At 38.6% G+C, this 16,453-nt stretch overlaps 1 protein-coding gene across 3 annotated transcripts in view; it reads left to right on the top strand.

Annotated features, from left to right (window-relative positions):
• The window catches only part of LOC128895994 (leucine-rich repeat-containing protein 24-like), a 311,248-nt gene that overhangs the window by 47,468 nt on the left and 247,327 nt on the right, over nucleotides 1-16,453 (top strand). For all 3 annotated transcript variants that reach the window (XM_054159105.1, XM_054159096.1, XM_054159088.1), the window contains one exon: nucleotides 14,849-14,888. The gene's annotated coding sequence lies outside the window, so the exon portion shown is untranslated. The remainder of the gene's footprint in view (nucleotides 1-14,848; nucleotides 14,889-16,453) is intronic.

The raw sequence follows: 16,453 nt of genomic DNA, 5'->3' as shown, positions 1-16,453 counted from the left end.
CTTCGACGACCTCTCCAGCACTCTACAGATATCGGATACTATCGTATTTCCGATTTTGTATCGCAATTGGATATTTCTTGGAGGGCACCAATTGATAACAGAGTGGGATTGTTGAAAACCGATGTTCGCAAATTGGAGAAGCAAAGTGTAATGATTTTTAAAGCCGTTGGAATACGTTTCGAAGGCAACGCTAGTAACGGAATCACGCACTTGAAGTCCGCAATCGTTGATAATTTTAATGGCATCGGATTTCGATTCATGTATGAACAATATGGATGATGACGAAGCCATAAGGACTTCATAATCTGTTGTATTGGTTATTCCTGGACGACTATTACACAACAGTATTCTACATACACTGTTTATTATTCTTACCGCAGTATTTTAAAGAAAACTCAAATCCAACAAAATGATTACTTAAAACCCTCCTATTTTCACGTGAACTACATTTCATTTCAATTTCACTAAAATTCCTCCTATGTAGATCGTAAAAAATGATCGATTTGGTGTGGATTGGCTTACCTTTGATTTGTAATTATGCCTCGAGTGTATTATATCATGTTCTTTCTTTATTTTTCAAATCAAATGAAACGATAATCGCATGCATGAGTTCCCTTGCGGTGCATAAATATGCATTATCGAAGTAACAACGCGGTAGCATAATGAAATCGAACACAAAGTTCGCCCCGGAAGAACGGGTCTCTCTGGGGCACCGATTATCCGACATGAAAGTCCAATGAGGATGGAGGCGCAGCTATTCCTCGAGTTAAATGTACTATAAGTAATGCATCTCCGAGGGAACGCGTATACCGGAAAAGGATTACTTCCACTTCCTATTCCCTGGATTTTCTTCGTCGATCCAAGTCAGCGCTAGCTTTTAGACTTAGACGAATAGTGTGGAGTTAAGATAAAGTTGCCCAAACCGTATCGATCACTTAAATAGTATCTCTTCATTTTCATTCCTATTACCGAATGCAATCAACATCCAGTGGTGAAATCGTGTTCGTTGCTAAATCTTTCCAAATCAAATAATTGACGACAGAAATAATTGGTACAACAATGAAAATTAATTGTACGAATAATGAACATTGCAGAGAAATTGATTTTTAATGGTAAACGTTGTTTAATAAATTAAATTGTCGTTCTCACATCTAAAGAGATCTATACCTATACTAATATTATAAAGGGGTAAAGTTTATTTGTTTGTATGTAGGGGATAATCTCCGAAACTACTGAACTGATTTAAACAATTTTTCAGTAATACATGTTCATTCAGTAGGGCATGCGACGTGAATGGAAAGACTGCAGCATGTAAGAATGTGGAAATGTCCTAATGTTTTAGATTATAAAACATAAGAGGCGCGGACAGGTCGTCAAAGAACAATCGGAAGACGACAGTCAGTCGATCGCGAGCAACCGGGAAGCACCGTTATTTTTATCCCTTGTTTTAATTAAATATTTGTTCGTTCTGTTCAATACTGACTTTATTCACCTCCCCTCATCCTCGCTAAAAATAGAATCCCACATATATAGAAAGCTACACTATCCTTAAGTTAGCTACGCGATATATCCAGCTTTTATGTTTAAACCATAATAACGTTTTTTATGTTAAAAATGAATTGAAAATTATAAGGCGAATTTTAAGGGAACTTATTAGGTATAATATATTAATATTATATGCGGGACGCAGCTAGTCGCTAATATATTTAAAGAATTAATTTGTTCTTGTTGAATCGATTCAAATTTAGTGTCTATTTCCACTATTAATTTGCGTAAAAGCCAATCCTAAATAGGAAGAACAGAACGAAATACCTTAAGCTTTTGGCAACTCTCCCTCGGGGGCGAGGTATTCAGCGATAATATTGGAACAAAACATGGTGGAACAATGCCATTAGGTTCAAAGAGCGGAAACGTATGCGATATCTCGTCCGGTTTCAGACTCCATTATTTCCAAGAGTTATTGCCGTGGCGCGTAAAAAGTTCTTACATTTCCTTCTTTAATCGAGCCCATTGATTCAAGTTTGAACTCGCCTGTGCCTGCGCGGACGTCCTGGGAAAAGAATTCCTGTGGAAGCGAAGCGTTTCCGGACTTCGGAAGTGACACATAATTCAACGTTTGGGATCGTAATTTATAACGCAGGGAGTCATAAATGATGATTATAACCTACCCCCTGAAAGAATTGGGTTTTTTGACAAATCCTCCCATTTGGAATTACATTATGTAAAATCCTGCTCTGTATTTTTCAACCCTTCTTCACATGATGTAAAAATACACTCTGCGGAAACAGTATTGATTGATAATGGTCCAAATCACTCGAAGTTCTAGAAAAGTATTTTATATTCTCATTTTTAAGTATTTTATAGACATTTTCATACATCGATCACCACGATACACTTATTTCGTTCAAAAATGGACTACAGTTCACGTATTAAAGTCGATTACGGTTTGATATTTTTTGAAATGATTGCCTGGACGAGGAGCAGGTCTCTTATCGCGAGTGTCACAATAATAAATGGTTCCTCTCCTTCCGCTTGGGATTTTACGATTGGAACGCACCAACCAATCTTTATATTTTCCTCGAAAATGTGGGAAATATACGAAGAGGTCTAAACCAATCGTTATTCTTTATTACTGTCGGGTAACCGTCTCAGGTTTTGATGTCTGGAAATAATATCCAGGATTGGGCTTTTTAACAAGAATCGAAACATAATAAAGAAGGTTCGTATAAACTTATACATCATTTTGAGATTAGTTTTGTATATGTACGTTTTCTGTATGTTGTGCTCTATTTCATGGGATTACTGAACGATTTCATGGGATTGAAGTATTATTATTTTTGTCATTCGGCGTTCCATATCAATGGCTCTAAAATGAATTGGGTCCGAGAAGGATTAACCCATTCACTGCCAGGCAAATTTAAAGCGTTTTGCCTTAGGCGCCAAGATTTAACACAGATGTGTAACTTAGGTTATTATTTTGATAATAAGAAGTGATATTAAATCTGTTGTTTTAAAAAGAAAATTTACGATCTACTTTTTCAATAACTCGTGACTCAAGAGGCACGAAACCTTGCCTTTGAGTATTTGCAATCAGCTTGAACTACGAGACACCTCTTAGTTGGCAGTGAATGGGTTAAATGGTACGACTTTGGTAACTATCTCCTATATCTCGAGAGAAAATAGAAGGAACATAATCGTCGAAGAAGGTAAGAACATTTCCAGCGGCTATTAGTTGCGAGATATATTCCTGGTAAGCGATTCGATTTCTAAGGTCCCTTATCTTGAAAAGCGACACGCGCTAGGTGAATTTTACGTTCGACGTTACACCTGGTGGATCACATTTACCACGTCTCTACGGTCGCAACCGGAAGTAAGTGGAACTGTCAAGAATCGCATCGATTCAGCTCGGAAATGCGATTCCGACGAAATCGTTCCCGATCGTTAGTACTTTTCCTGGGGATTTAAACCGTTCTCCCTCTTAAGCTTTATTGAAATTGCGCCATCAACCCTTCACACGTACGAGGGGCGGCGTACGTTTGTTATAGCGCTGGAAACACAAGCATTATGGCATTATCCTGTTAGCCATAATATGCTAAAATACATTCGCAGGCAGTTGCGAAAGTGTTTTTATTGAGCCGATTTCTTTCTACGTACATTCATTAAGTTATTTAAAAAAAAAATCCACTTTCTCCTAATCTCCAACTTGTCTTTACCCCTTGATAAAATGCGTCACTAGTCAGAAAAAAGGGGGAATTCAAAGTAGTCTTACGTCTTCCTTATCCCTGGTAGAATGGTTTTATTTTTTATTTCTACTAGTCGTCGAGTGATTTATTAGTTGGAATAAAATTCCTGGCGGGGACACGAAGAGGGGACGCTTCTTGAAAAAGCGCGTTTAGCATCCGTAGAACGGGAGCAGGCCTGTCAAGCTGCGCTTACGAGCGGCGATGTACGACCTCTATTGGATTCTGCTTGTGCAATAACGCAAAGTCGCGGGAATATTTCTCGTTCTAGTTGACGCGTGATAGAATCGGGCGAAATGAAAAATTTGCGGCCTGCGCACAATATTGCGACGGCGGTGTGTCCTTCCGTTCGTTCGAAACGCGTTTCCGAACGCGACAAAAGCGTCGACGCGCAGGCGACGAGATGGAAAGTTAATTGCATGTGAAACGGAGCACTGAGGCAACAGGACGGTTCGATCAGAGTTGAGCAAATTTTTTATCTATCAGATAAACAAACCTTACTCTTCTTAATTATTCGGAATTTTTCTTTAAACAAGAAACTGTCGTTCCGAAACCCACTCGTAATTAAACGGCCGCACAAAGGTGTGCTAATTACTAGCACAAAAGAATTGATAAAATTCGTTTCTTGTTACCGCTCGTGAAAGTTACTTATTCATTTACTTAATACAGAGGCAGCTCATGCTAACGTGGTCGTTCAAATTTTAGGAATTCAGATACATTCGCGAGATAGGTAATTAAGATACGTTTAACGGGTATACTCTCGCGAAATAAATTATTTCACGCGGCAAGAACAAGGTGTTCCGCGATAGGTTTGCGATATCGTTTCGTAATTGTGGAAATTTCAATACCAATTTATTCGCTGAAATGAATTTACTCGCGGGCTTCGAAGTTTTATAAATAGGAGAAGAAGAAGAAAACAATTTTGTTGCTTCCATGTTTCGCGTAGGTTTCCTCTCCGCAGTTTTAATTCTTTTGCCTCCAATTTCCAGGGAGCCTCGAAAGTAGTCCAATTTTTGTTTCGACCAAGTTTTCGTCGTAACGGGAAACAAAGTAGGACTAATCCCCGAAACGCATCCCATCGTAGTTCAAGGAAATTTCTTGACTTCAAGAGTTCTCCTTTTTTCCCGTAAACGAAGCCGTTAAATTATTTAGCAAGCTATTCAATTAACTAAGCAAGATAAATTCCATGTGTAATATATGTTGAAATTAGGTAAACATTTTGCATAAAACGTTTCACATTAAATATTCATCCTCCAGCGTGTTCCATTAGTGTCAAATTATTTGTGATATTGCTTCACAGATGTTCCTAATGGAAATTCGTTATTTTAAAATAATTAATTATTTGCTCCGTGTTATTCGCATTCGAATCACAGCGTAAGTTTTACCAACGTGTACAAGTGAACGTAAACTTAATTTTCTCGAATACTCGCAATTATTCAATGAATCTGAATTTCCTTATGAAAATAGCAGAGTATAAATGCACCGGAGTATTCGGAACTTACGCTGTAAGGGACGGCGTAACGTGACTTCCTCTGGACGAATTAAACAGGAAAGATGAATGCACAGGGAAGCCATTACGAGAGCAGAATCGACGAACTGGGATTGCTCTGTGATAACATTGAGGTAACCTAATTACGAGTGCTCTGTAATGAGAAAGAGCTCGGTGATGAAATCGATACGATGAAATTCTCATCGAACGCATTAAAGATTGAAAAAAAGGAGAATTTTCTCGAATAATGGAGTAGTGTGTTAACCGTTATTTATCCATTCATCTTTTAATCATCTATTTACCAATGAAGTAAAGTTTTTCTTCTTCATTCGTTTTCTTTTTTAGTCGTGTGTGCAATGTATTATCCATCAAAAGTCATAGCAAATTTGTCTAGAATCATATATTTTCTAAGCCCATTGTTGTAATGGAAAGAGAAGGAAATCGATAGTTCCCGCAAGATTTCAAATTTCAGTTCAGCAGTTTATGGAAGACGTTGACGCCCATGCTCTCAGAGAATGCAAAGAGAAAGCAATAGATTTTTGTCGAGCCCCTGGAGCGGAAGACACATTTAACCGCAGAACGTAGACAGACAAAAAGCAAAGCAGTCCTTATTACCATTGGTAACTCGACGATCAGTAATGTAATTCAGGCGCATTGAAGCGTCCTACGACGCAGTAACTTTACCATACAAATAACCGTGTGGCTAGAAGAGCTTTAGCACGCCATTCGAGGTCTCGTCCGCGACAACTTCTGCGAGGGTCGCTCTACGTCGATGGTCTTCGTCTCCTTTCTCAGGATTCTACCATCGTTTCGAGGTAAACGTTAATGGGGAGACGTTACGAGCCGCCTTAAGAAGCTCCTCTGTGTCTTTGCCCTCACACCATTTTCTACAGTTTTTACAACAAGTGCTACGTAGCATGACTAAATAGAGTCTGCTACAGACCGAGTCTGTGTTAAAGCTATAAAATGTGTTAGAACAATGATATTTTGTTAAGAAGGGCATTAATTGAGATACAGTCGACCATTTGACTGTTAAAAGTTATGCATATTTAACTGGATAACCATGGAAAAAATGGAAGAATAAATAAATGAATAAATGAATAAATGACTGACATCACTCGATTCGTTTTTCTGATGAATAAAAATATTTGTAAATTATATTATTCCTTTGCAATGCATCTATCTACAAATAGCCTAGTTGTAAAATGACGAATTTCGAAATGAAAAATTCCGAAGTTTATTCCGAAAATAAAAATTCGACAGTGGGCCAATAACGAGTTCTTCGACTTTGATTGAAATTTTAACTGCTTTCCGGTATTGAAAATAAAAAAACTTTAAAAATTAATATCACGACTATAGTCGATTAATTCTATCACAGTGCTACGTCACTAATTGAAAAACTAATTAATCGAGAAATGTGAAATATTCTGGGAATTTTTCTTTCTATCCATACGATGGCTTAGTTAAGACGCAAGAAGATTTTTTACTACCCCAAAATCATCACATAATTGATTGAATCGTACACTAAGAAATTTGAATTTCCATTCAGGAAAATGATGCAACTTTTCCACTCTTATATTTCTCCTTTCGTGACTCACAGTTTGAATACTAGACAGATTCTCTGCATCATAGTTGCTGCGTGTTAGCTAGGACCAGCGTACCGCGGCGTTCTCTCGTTAATTTACCCTGATCGTTACGGTTTACAGGTGTCGGGCGCATTTATTATTACGCCTTGATCCTCCATCACGGTATAACGGTCTTGTAAGTGTAACGCGATTTTCCAGAGCATCGGGTTTACTACAGAGGACTTAACAGACTGCTGGATGCGAATTAGGTAACAATGATGCGTCGTCAAGTTTGTTTGGCGTCCCGAGGCATTAGTTTGCGAGAATGGACTCGCCGTGTAATAACATTTTCACGAGTATACGGCGCCAGTGAAATTTGTATTACGTTAAAAATCGGATCCAGAGGAAAACGGGACGTGAAATGGAAACTGATGGAATATAAATGCAACGTGACGCCACGCGAAATGGTACACTTTACGGTTGAATTGATTTTTTTGCGTAAAATATGAAAATCGAACCGAGCGAATTTTTCATTGCTAGTTGGTAGATGTAATAGCTAAGCCCTACTTCAGACACGATTTCCGCGCGGTTCTATTGACATTATATCACATGAGAGTTAATATTGGATGCACCCATACTGCCTTTTTCTGTGTTTCTTACTTTTTTGATAGAGCAACCACAAACCTTATTGCTTCTTCGATTTCCATCTTAGCACCGAGGTAGAACTTTTCCCCTTTCCTGCATATCCGCGCAGATTCCGCAGTCTCTGAACAAGCCCTAAAACTTTCATTTCGTATTTCACGTGTTTGGGCGTACACAACACATTAAGTAGAATAATACTGTACGAGATCGCGCCTGGTCAGACATTCAAAGTAGAATGAATTGTGTTGGGTCAGACATTTTAGGGCATTTGCATATTAAGATCTCATCGTGTCATGAAATTGAATTGCCCATTAATTACCGAAGTTACAATTACAAGGAAATCGCGAAAAAGTATATTAATTGCAGTGTTCGTAGTCACGAATCCCTGAATTCCTTTCACCTGACAATCACAATCGTTGCTCGTGCGAAACGGATTGCGAGCTGAAGCACGACGAAAATGGGCCATAAAAACGCTCGATTTCTGAAACAACGAAACTCCGCCCTCATCGCACAACGGAATTTACGGGGCGGAACGAGTATCGACGGGGCAAAGCTCTTGCCCAGTGGCGCATATTATCTTGCAGGTTAATGTTCCTCAAACTTCACCTTACCGTAGAATAAAGAAAAATGTATTTAGCGGATTTTTTAAAATAGGATCAATCTCTCTTTAACCATTGTTTTTAAAAAGAAATCGGTTAGTGTTAGAACATTTGCTAGAATTCAACCTTTTATTTTACTACAAATATAAATATACTGAGAATATATGTATAATGTATATAACTGTCATTGCAGAATAAGAAAAGAGAAACTTTAGGATATGGCCTGCCCTCTCAAGTGCCATTGAGGACCCTTCCTATAGTTTCCTAGAGCCTAAACAGATGTGTCAATACTGCAGTGTATACAGTTAGAAATTCTTTCTTTCTAAATCATTATTAATGACATTTTAAAAATAAAATCAAAACTTTTAATTAATAAAATTAGTATTTTATTATTCCATTTTAACGCATTTCCAATAGTTAGAGTCTAGACTTGCTCGCGACTCGTGAACTGCAATTAGCCATCACCGTAATACCTGTCAGAATCTCTCAAAGGTCAAAATCTTTTTCATTAGTTTTCTCTGCATGCTGTTCGCAAAATTCTATCCCCTCTCGAGACCCACGGAGTTATAACGCGCCAGTGCTCGCATTGGTGGGCGACCCGACGACTGAAAAGGAAATTAGGAAGAGCGGTGGGGCGCAAGATGAAAGTAATTAAACGAGCATCGTACGACCATTCGCCTGACTGCTAGGACAAAGGATACCGTGGGTGGGTGGAGATACAAGGTGGGACGATACGACTCGTAATCCTCGTGTAACAACGGTCGATCGACGAAACGAAATATCCAATCCTCCATCTTGGCGGAGAGTCGTAAACCACCGACAGAGACTCATAAATTCAGCAACAAATGCAAACTACGGCCAAAGCGAGGCAGAGGGCGAGAGAGGGAGCCAAAGGCGAGGGTAACACGTACTACAGGATCCCACTACGGGTTTCGCGCGGGAATTATTCTCTTCGCGGCCAAGTTTTCGCATTATCGTTACAAAACGCGCGCGATTCACGAGTTGAAGTCGGGTTCGCGTGTTTGTCTCAGCGTCTAACGCTTTTACAGGCGACACGGGGGACACAACAGCAGCTGGCCAACGAGCGTGGCTAAAAGTTACCACCTCGAAAGAGCGTTCCCAACCTTTCGCCGACCCGCTGACGAACTTTGCCACCCTCTGTACGCTGCGTTCCGCTTTAAACCTGCTTCGTCGCGCGGAACCCGGACAATCTGCTATTAAAACCGCGCTACCTGCTACTGATAGGATCTGCGACTTCGAGCATTCAAGCCCTTTCGGCTGTGGACTAATTTCCAGTTTCGAGTGGGAAAATTTCAACCGCCCGTTTGCTTAGGAGGTTAGCGATACTATTCAGAATACAGGAGGGCTTAAAAACTCTTTTTCGACTGGTAAATATTTGGGTACTTTTTCTAGTGGTAACTAAACACTCTGTAACGAAATGACTTCGAGTGCAAAGGGCTAAATGTTTAACACTAAACCTATCCCATTTGTACCTATTTTTATCGTAATCAGACAAATGACTAGTTTTAAAGACACTTTTTTAATTGTATGCAAAAATATTTCACGTGATACTAAATCGAATAATGCATGAAACAATTGTATATAATTTATATGTATATTGTATATAAGAACGGTCATTTGACTGGTCGTGGTAGGGTTTTTTTTATTAGAATTAGGATTTTTTTCTATTTTTCCTATACTAATTTTAGCCCAAATTAACTCAAAAATTAAATTACATTAGTACATTAATCTGAAAGGGTTAAATTGGTATACGCCGTTCGTATAATCACTGTTTTACCATGATAAAAAAAATGTAATTGTAAATAACGTGAAGTCTAAGAGAACTTCTGCGATAAACCAGAACGTAGATGACCTCAACAGAGATGAAATCGAGCAAGTAACGATTCGTATCTTCTGGCTTCGCAGCGGTCGTTGCGTTTAATTTCCGAGGTGATCGTGACCCTGTTTCCCGTTTTCTCTCTCGTTCTATCTTTCTCTCCGTTCGCATCTCTCTCTCTGCTCGTTATGACACTAGGGCAGAACGGTTGATCCACTCGACAGTTCGAGCAGCCGCAGCTGCAACGACGCAGCTCGGTATCTCTTCTCTGGGCCGTCGTGGCTGCAACCGCTGCCGTAGCTTACCGCCCTCGTTCATGAGAATTGTATATTTCCATGGAGCACCTGACGCCGGCCGATCGCCTTCGAATTTGCACATCCGTTCATCTTTTATTTTATCTCGACCCCGCCCTACCTTCCGACTTCTCTTATTTCGCTTCTAGGATTCTGCTCGTCGATCTTTTTCTTTTCGACCCCGATTTGCGTAGCAATATTGCGTGCACCTGACTCACCCAATGACCCCCGTCACAGTAGAGACGAGTTTTCTCGAGAAAATATAGAAAACTAGAAATTATAAAGGGCTGCTCAACTCCTTCCGCGTTGGATTAATTATTACGAGGAATTTTAAAGGAAAGTCTGATATATTTTAGCTAGTAGAACATGTTTCGAGGAGGGAGATATAATAGCGTTATCCTCTGGATAAAACTGAATAAGAAATGTCTAATAATGTTTTTCCCTACGAGGCTTCGTTGTCGAGGAAATCGATGTTGAACATTCTTGAGGTACGTGTGAAACTTGGCTATTGTGTCTGACCATTACTCGCCAGTTCTACTTGGTCCACTGCCTTTAAACGTTGGCCGTGGTACGATACTATCTGGTTTAATTGATTTTAAGTATTAGATGGCAAGGTCAATAGAAAATATGTGATCCTATACTGTCTTTAACATTTACAAATATCAATACAAGTAGAAACAGCGGTTAATGGACAGACGCAACAGTAAAAACAAGTTGAACAGCACGTTAGGCGTTCCTTCGCCTAGATTTAAACCGTGCAATTTGTACCATCCTAACTACAGAAACTCTTCGATGTGTTTCGCTTCTATGTTTGCTCGAGTTCTATTTACGGCGATCGATAACAGAAACGTGAGTTTTTTTATTGTCTTTTTTAACGATCGTTCGTGTTCCTGGGCGTGGTTGGGCTAACATAATTTTCATGACGTCTGTTCTGCAGCAGGGCTAATGTCGAAGAACACAGAGCTCCTTCCAAAGGTAGAGACATAGATTTTTGTGATACTTAAATCTTAGTCGAATGTTAAAAAGGGTTGAAATGTTAACGCAAGGCTTTACCGCAATTTTTGAGGCACTACCAAAAGTTATCAGACACCTACATTAAATATATTAAAATTTGCAGTAAGCGGGAGATACTATTTCTACTATTTATTATTAGTTTACAACGCATATCCTCTACACTCGTTAAACTCTCTCAAAACTCTATCAAACAGACGTAACTCTCTCTGCGAATTTACCGAATAAATAGAATCCTCGTCATCGCGTACGTGCGCATTCAGCTTCTGAGTTAATTAAAATATTATAACGCGAAAGTAACTATTAAAGTTGTGAATAAATATTCAAAATTTAATTACCCAATGCTACAGCAGAAATATACATCAGTTTTAATCTACAGATGGGCAGCACATTAATCTGGATGAAAACGATTAAAATACATCACACTTTTCATCCATTAGAAAAATAAAATGTATATTGTAAAATTAAATAACGTGACTGTCGAGTGAATCAAAATTCATTTGTACACGTATCCATTTTAATGAACGGTTTTGTCAACTTTCGAATAAAATTTTACCCTTCCAAAGCTGTTAAAGTGGTAGTTCATATTTACGATGCTTTCTTCCCTTGTTGGTACACGACGAAACGTTTCGAATCTCGAGGCCATTTTTAACGTTGACCTCTGAATTCTACGTTCGATCGATACACGGGAATTCCCCGTCGGGGATCGTTCGGTCGAAGAGCGCCACTTACGTATTACAATCGAGTCACCGATGATACATAGTTCTCTTTCGGTTTCGCATCAACGTTACAGCCCTTTGGCAAGCTGCCCATCTTCATGGCGCTCCTATAAGTCTCGCGCGAGGAGGAAACTCCGGATCCTCCCCTACCAGTTCAAGATGTATGACTTTGGGCGTCGTGATTGTGAATATAACTCGTTCCGAAATTTTTCAGCTCCCTCTGAATTGGAATATAAATTGTTCGTCGTCTGAATGCGCGATGCTTCCGATGACGATCCGACACTGCGATTAACCAAGCGTACATTTAGATGGGGGCATGTTCGAGCATTTTTTCAGATCAAATAAGAGGATAGCGATCGAATGGATACACGAGTTATGGTAATGCACTGCAGAATAGCAGAAGTGGTCGCGAAATTTACAATCAGTCGCATAACTATTCGTACCCTGTATATCTATTGAAGAAATTTGCCTAAATAAAATGATAGGTTTGATCTTTCCAAATAAATCTTTCGTTATAAATATGTATATGAATAAACTTTACACATATATATACTTCTAATGAAAAATTTATTCGGAAACATTAAACCTATAATTTAATTTAGACAAAGTTATTCATTAGATATTGAAGGTACGAATACTTATGAGACTGACTGTATATTTACGACACTTTGAGATGTGTTGACTAGATAAATGTTCGTTTTTAAACAATCTAATGTTTGGAAGAATATATTTTACATTTACTGGTGAGAACTATAGTGTGAAAGTCAAAAATATATTCAACAGAAATACATTCGAAGAATTTATAGCATTCAGTAGAGGATTTGCACATCACTGGTTGTCATTCTCAGGTGTGCTCCGCGAACTTTCCACTTTTGTTATAAACTCCGCTCTCTGGAACGCGAAAATGGGGCAACCTTATTTATAATTTCGCCACCACTCCTCATTGAAACCATTTCTCACATGTGACGCATTCGGCGATCCCGAAGGACAGGGGTTAATCCAATTCTACGTCGTCATGTTCATTTCTCTCTGCTCGGAATTAATGAAACATGGAGATGCTGTCAAAGTGCATTGTGTTACAATATAATTGCGGAATACAGCCAGTGAGCTATGAACTCCCTATGTAACCCGAACTAATGTATACCGCCTACGATTTCTAATTTGAAAGATTCTCCCATCCAACGATCCATTGTGTCGCAGTATAATTACGGAATGCGGGCGGTTAACTGTGTAACTCGAATTTATGTATTATAGTTACATTGTTACTTCTAATTCATATAAATACTAATGTATTTTCATTCGTGACCGACTCCACTCTTAGTTATGCTGTATAGACACAAGGCGCATTTGATCTAAATAGTTGCTCCTGTTCACTATTCGTACGTATAAATTTTGTGGCTTCGATATTACAATTCATGTATTATCGCTATGCTAACAATTCTAGTTTATGAAATTTCCGACATACCTATTTATCTGCGTGAACTACGCAGCAACTCTCAGATATGCTGCATAGAATCGACTAGTATTACATACGCATGTAACCTTTTGACCGCGAAGAGCGCATATGTATAGTCGCTGGTTGGGATCTTGTAAGGTCGTGAACCGAAACAGCAGTTATTGCTTTATTGGCACAAGTAACTGATCCCTAGGACGACAGGGATGTCGCGGCTCGAAGGTATACATGCCCACGTTGCATCCTGCGGCCCCAAGACTAAATATATTTTGTTGCGAGTATCTCGGGTTTTTCCAAGCTGGAAAAACCAAAAACTCTTGACGATGATTAGTTGACCCCTTCAGCTACGATTTAAGCTCCAACAGCCTGGGGCCAAAATGTCATGTTTATATTTGGTCCGAACAATACACCACAGGACGGGCTCGTGAAAAATCAGTTTTGACCTGAATATCCGATCATATCTCACACGTGGTAAAGGGGTTACGTGGGCTAATTTCGATTAACCTGAAGGTCTCGAACCAGATAAAGTCAAACTTTCAAATTATAATCTTACGGCTTTTTTGCGGAAATCCCACAGAAACTTTCATATGGAAAATGTTGTTTCGTAGATTTAGATTTAATTACCGAGGTGTTTGAAATTTACGAAAGCGTTCGTCGTTTGAGATGTTTCACCTATATCCTGCTCGTGGCACGTTTAGTGGTGCGAGTGCACGCTCGCACATCGTAATAATCTAGACAAGATGAGACACGGCTTTTGTTGTGTTTTATAGCGGAGAGAAATATTGTTCTGGTCTACGGAGATACTCCCAAGCTAGTTCTTTGGAGAACATTTTCGGTGTATGCGAGGCGTTCCTCGCGATCCGACGCAACCGCGAAACGATAGGTCGCCCAATGGGGAAGCAGTTTACGTTGCAATGCAGTTTTCGCCGTTTTCTCTTCCTTTCAAACTGTTCGCCAGAAGCGATGTACGGTAAAATAAAAAGTATTTTAGTAATGCATCTTGCGCCAAGTCTTTCTGGGGGAGATTGTCTCCGTATTGGGGGATGATCTGTAGTAAAACGTATGCTGTAAACTTATTACCTAATTTTCGTCTTCAATCTGAAGAGAAGTTTCATGAAAATTATTTGGGATAAGTAGGAAAATTTGTTGTTTTAAAATATATTTGTGGAACGCTTGCATTATGATGGGGCTGTTTGACTTTTAGAATAGAAAACCTGGAATTAATTCTCTTGTGTTTAAATACAAAGGAAGTTTTATAATTGTTTACATGGAGAATTATTTTATTGATTTTCTTATAACGATTGACTTGAAGTAACTATATTCCTTCATACGTGTTGACAACACTCTTTTAGTTTGCCTCACTCGTAATACTCTCGTATCCACTTCGTCCATCTATGTAATAATTAATAAAGACACATCAAAGGTATTCTAGCTTTAATTTCACCAAAGAAACACATATAAATTAGCATAAATTAACGTATCTCTGATTTTCTGTTGCAGATTCCTCGAACGTGTTCGTTTCGGAGAGACGTGTCGTAAGGTGAGTACGGTGAAACTTGGCGCTTAAACTTGTCGACTTCCTGAACGTGCTCCTTAAGATTATGCACGGCTTTCGCGTGAAATATCGTTTCATCGATAATATCGGCGGGAATATCGATTTCTAGAGCAAGCTGTTTAGGCGAAGCAATTAACCTTGCGATACTTCTTGAAACAAGCTCGAGTAATCGATTCATCATTGCATACCTCCGCACAATACGTATTGGGTAGTCTTGAACAATTGGGTAGTCATGGGTGATAAATTTATCGCAAATGATACTTTTCAAGTCCCAATTTATCGATAACGCTGTTAAGTTGAATTCAACGCCATACTTAGTGAACTTTTAATGCATCTAACGCTCTAATTATTTTTCTTTGAACTCGGTATTAATATACCTTGACTGCAACTTTTATTATAGGAAAAGTTGATTTTCATTTGAGAAACTAAAATTGATAATTAAAAGTGTTCAAGATGCTTGCGAGAAATTTAATATAGGGTAATCTTCGTGATGATTCGATTCGTTTTTGTAATCTAAAGGTTTACAAGTATCAAATAGTTTATATAAGATAAAAGTGGCGTGTTATATGAAATTTATTTAAGGACTGAGATTGAAAATGAGGTGTGATATATCAAACATATTTGATCGAGTATGACATATACCTTTGGATAAGGTTATCGTTAAACGCACCTCTATCTAAGATTTCTGTTTGAGTAACGACGCATACGATTTATCTTTATAAGATGTAACATCAGGAGCAGATCCCTCGGTGCAGCTTTCATTTTCCAGTTCCACGGAATAAATATTCCATTCGTCGGGACTCACTGTCAATTTGGTAGCCTCTCGAACAATATTTATTTAACCGGTATCGATTTCGATGGCATGATATTGGTTTCCTGTACCTTTGCCTCTATTTTTCCTTTCACCCTATTCGCCTATCTCTACCTCTAGCTAAACCTACACAGCTCGTTCGCAGCCCTTGCTGACGCTACTTCTTCAACACTGACTCCTTAAATATCGTGGACTGCTTTGGTAACTAATTAATTAGTTTTTTCTCAAGTTTTTTGGTTTTTTTGCGACATTGGCTTCTCTATCGTCAGTTCGCAAAGAGTTAAACAATGTTGAAGACGTATAAGGGTGAACCTATATTAATAATTTCACTGAGAAGTAAATAGTAAAGTGAATAATCGATCAGAAAACGTTACGTACCTGTAACTTCCACGTAATTATTCAAGTATTTTCAAAAATTATTAATGTGCGTTTATAGCATTAGAAAATTACAAAGTAAACGTGCTTTCATTCATTAAACGTAATATGTACTATAATTTTGATTCTTTATTCGAAATTTGTATCTATCAGTATCAGTCCATGATATTAAAAGTGATATACTGTTAGGCCACCTAAATAGGCATAAAAGTGAAATTTTCGTACCTAGTCCTAACTCGATAGCCAAGGACTGTAGATGAGGATTTTGCTCATCTCTGGTTCAGGCAACATTGTAAGCAAGATTTGCACGGCGATTAGAATTATTTAAAAATTCGTCCGCTATCGCGGTTCTAATTTCAACGCA

This window comes from Hylaeus anthracinus, unplaced genomic scaffold, assembly GCF_026225885.1.
Source record: "Hylaeus anthracinus isolate JK02 unplaced genomic scaffold, UHH_iyHylAnth1.0_haploid 0, whole genome shotgun sequence".
In the NCBI taxonomy this organism is placed as follows: domain Eukaryota; kingdom Metazoa; phylum Arthropoda; class Insecta; order Hymenoptera; family Colletidae; genus Hylaeus; species Hylaeus anthracinus.
The sequence above is the reverse complement of the archived record's forward strand: the minus strand, read 5'-3'. Positions and strand labels throughout refer to the sequence as shown.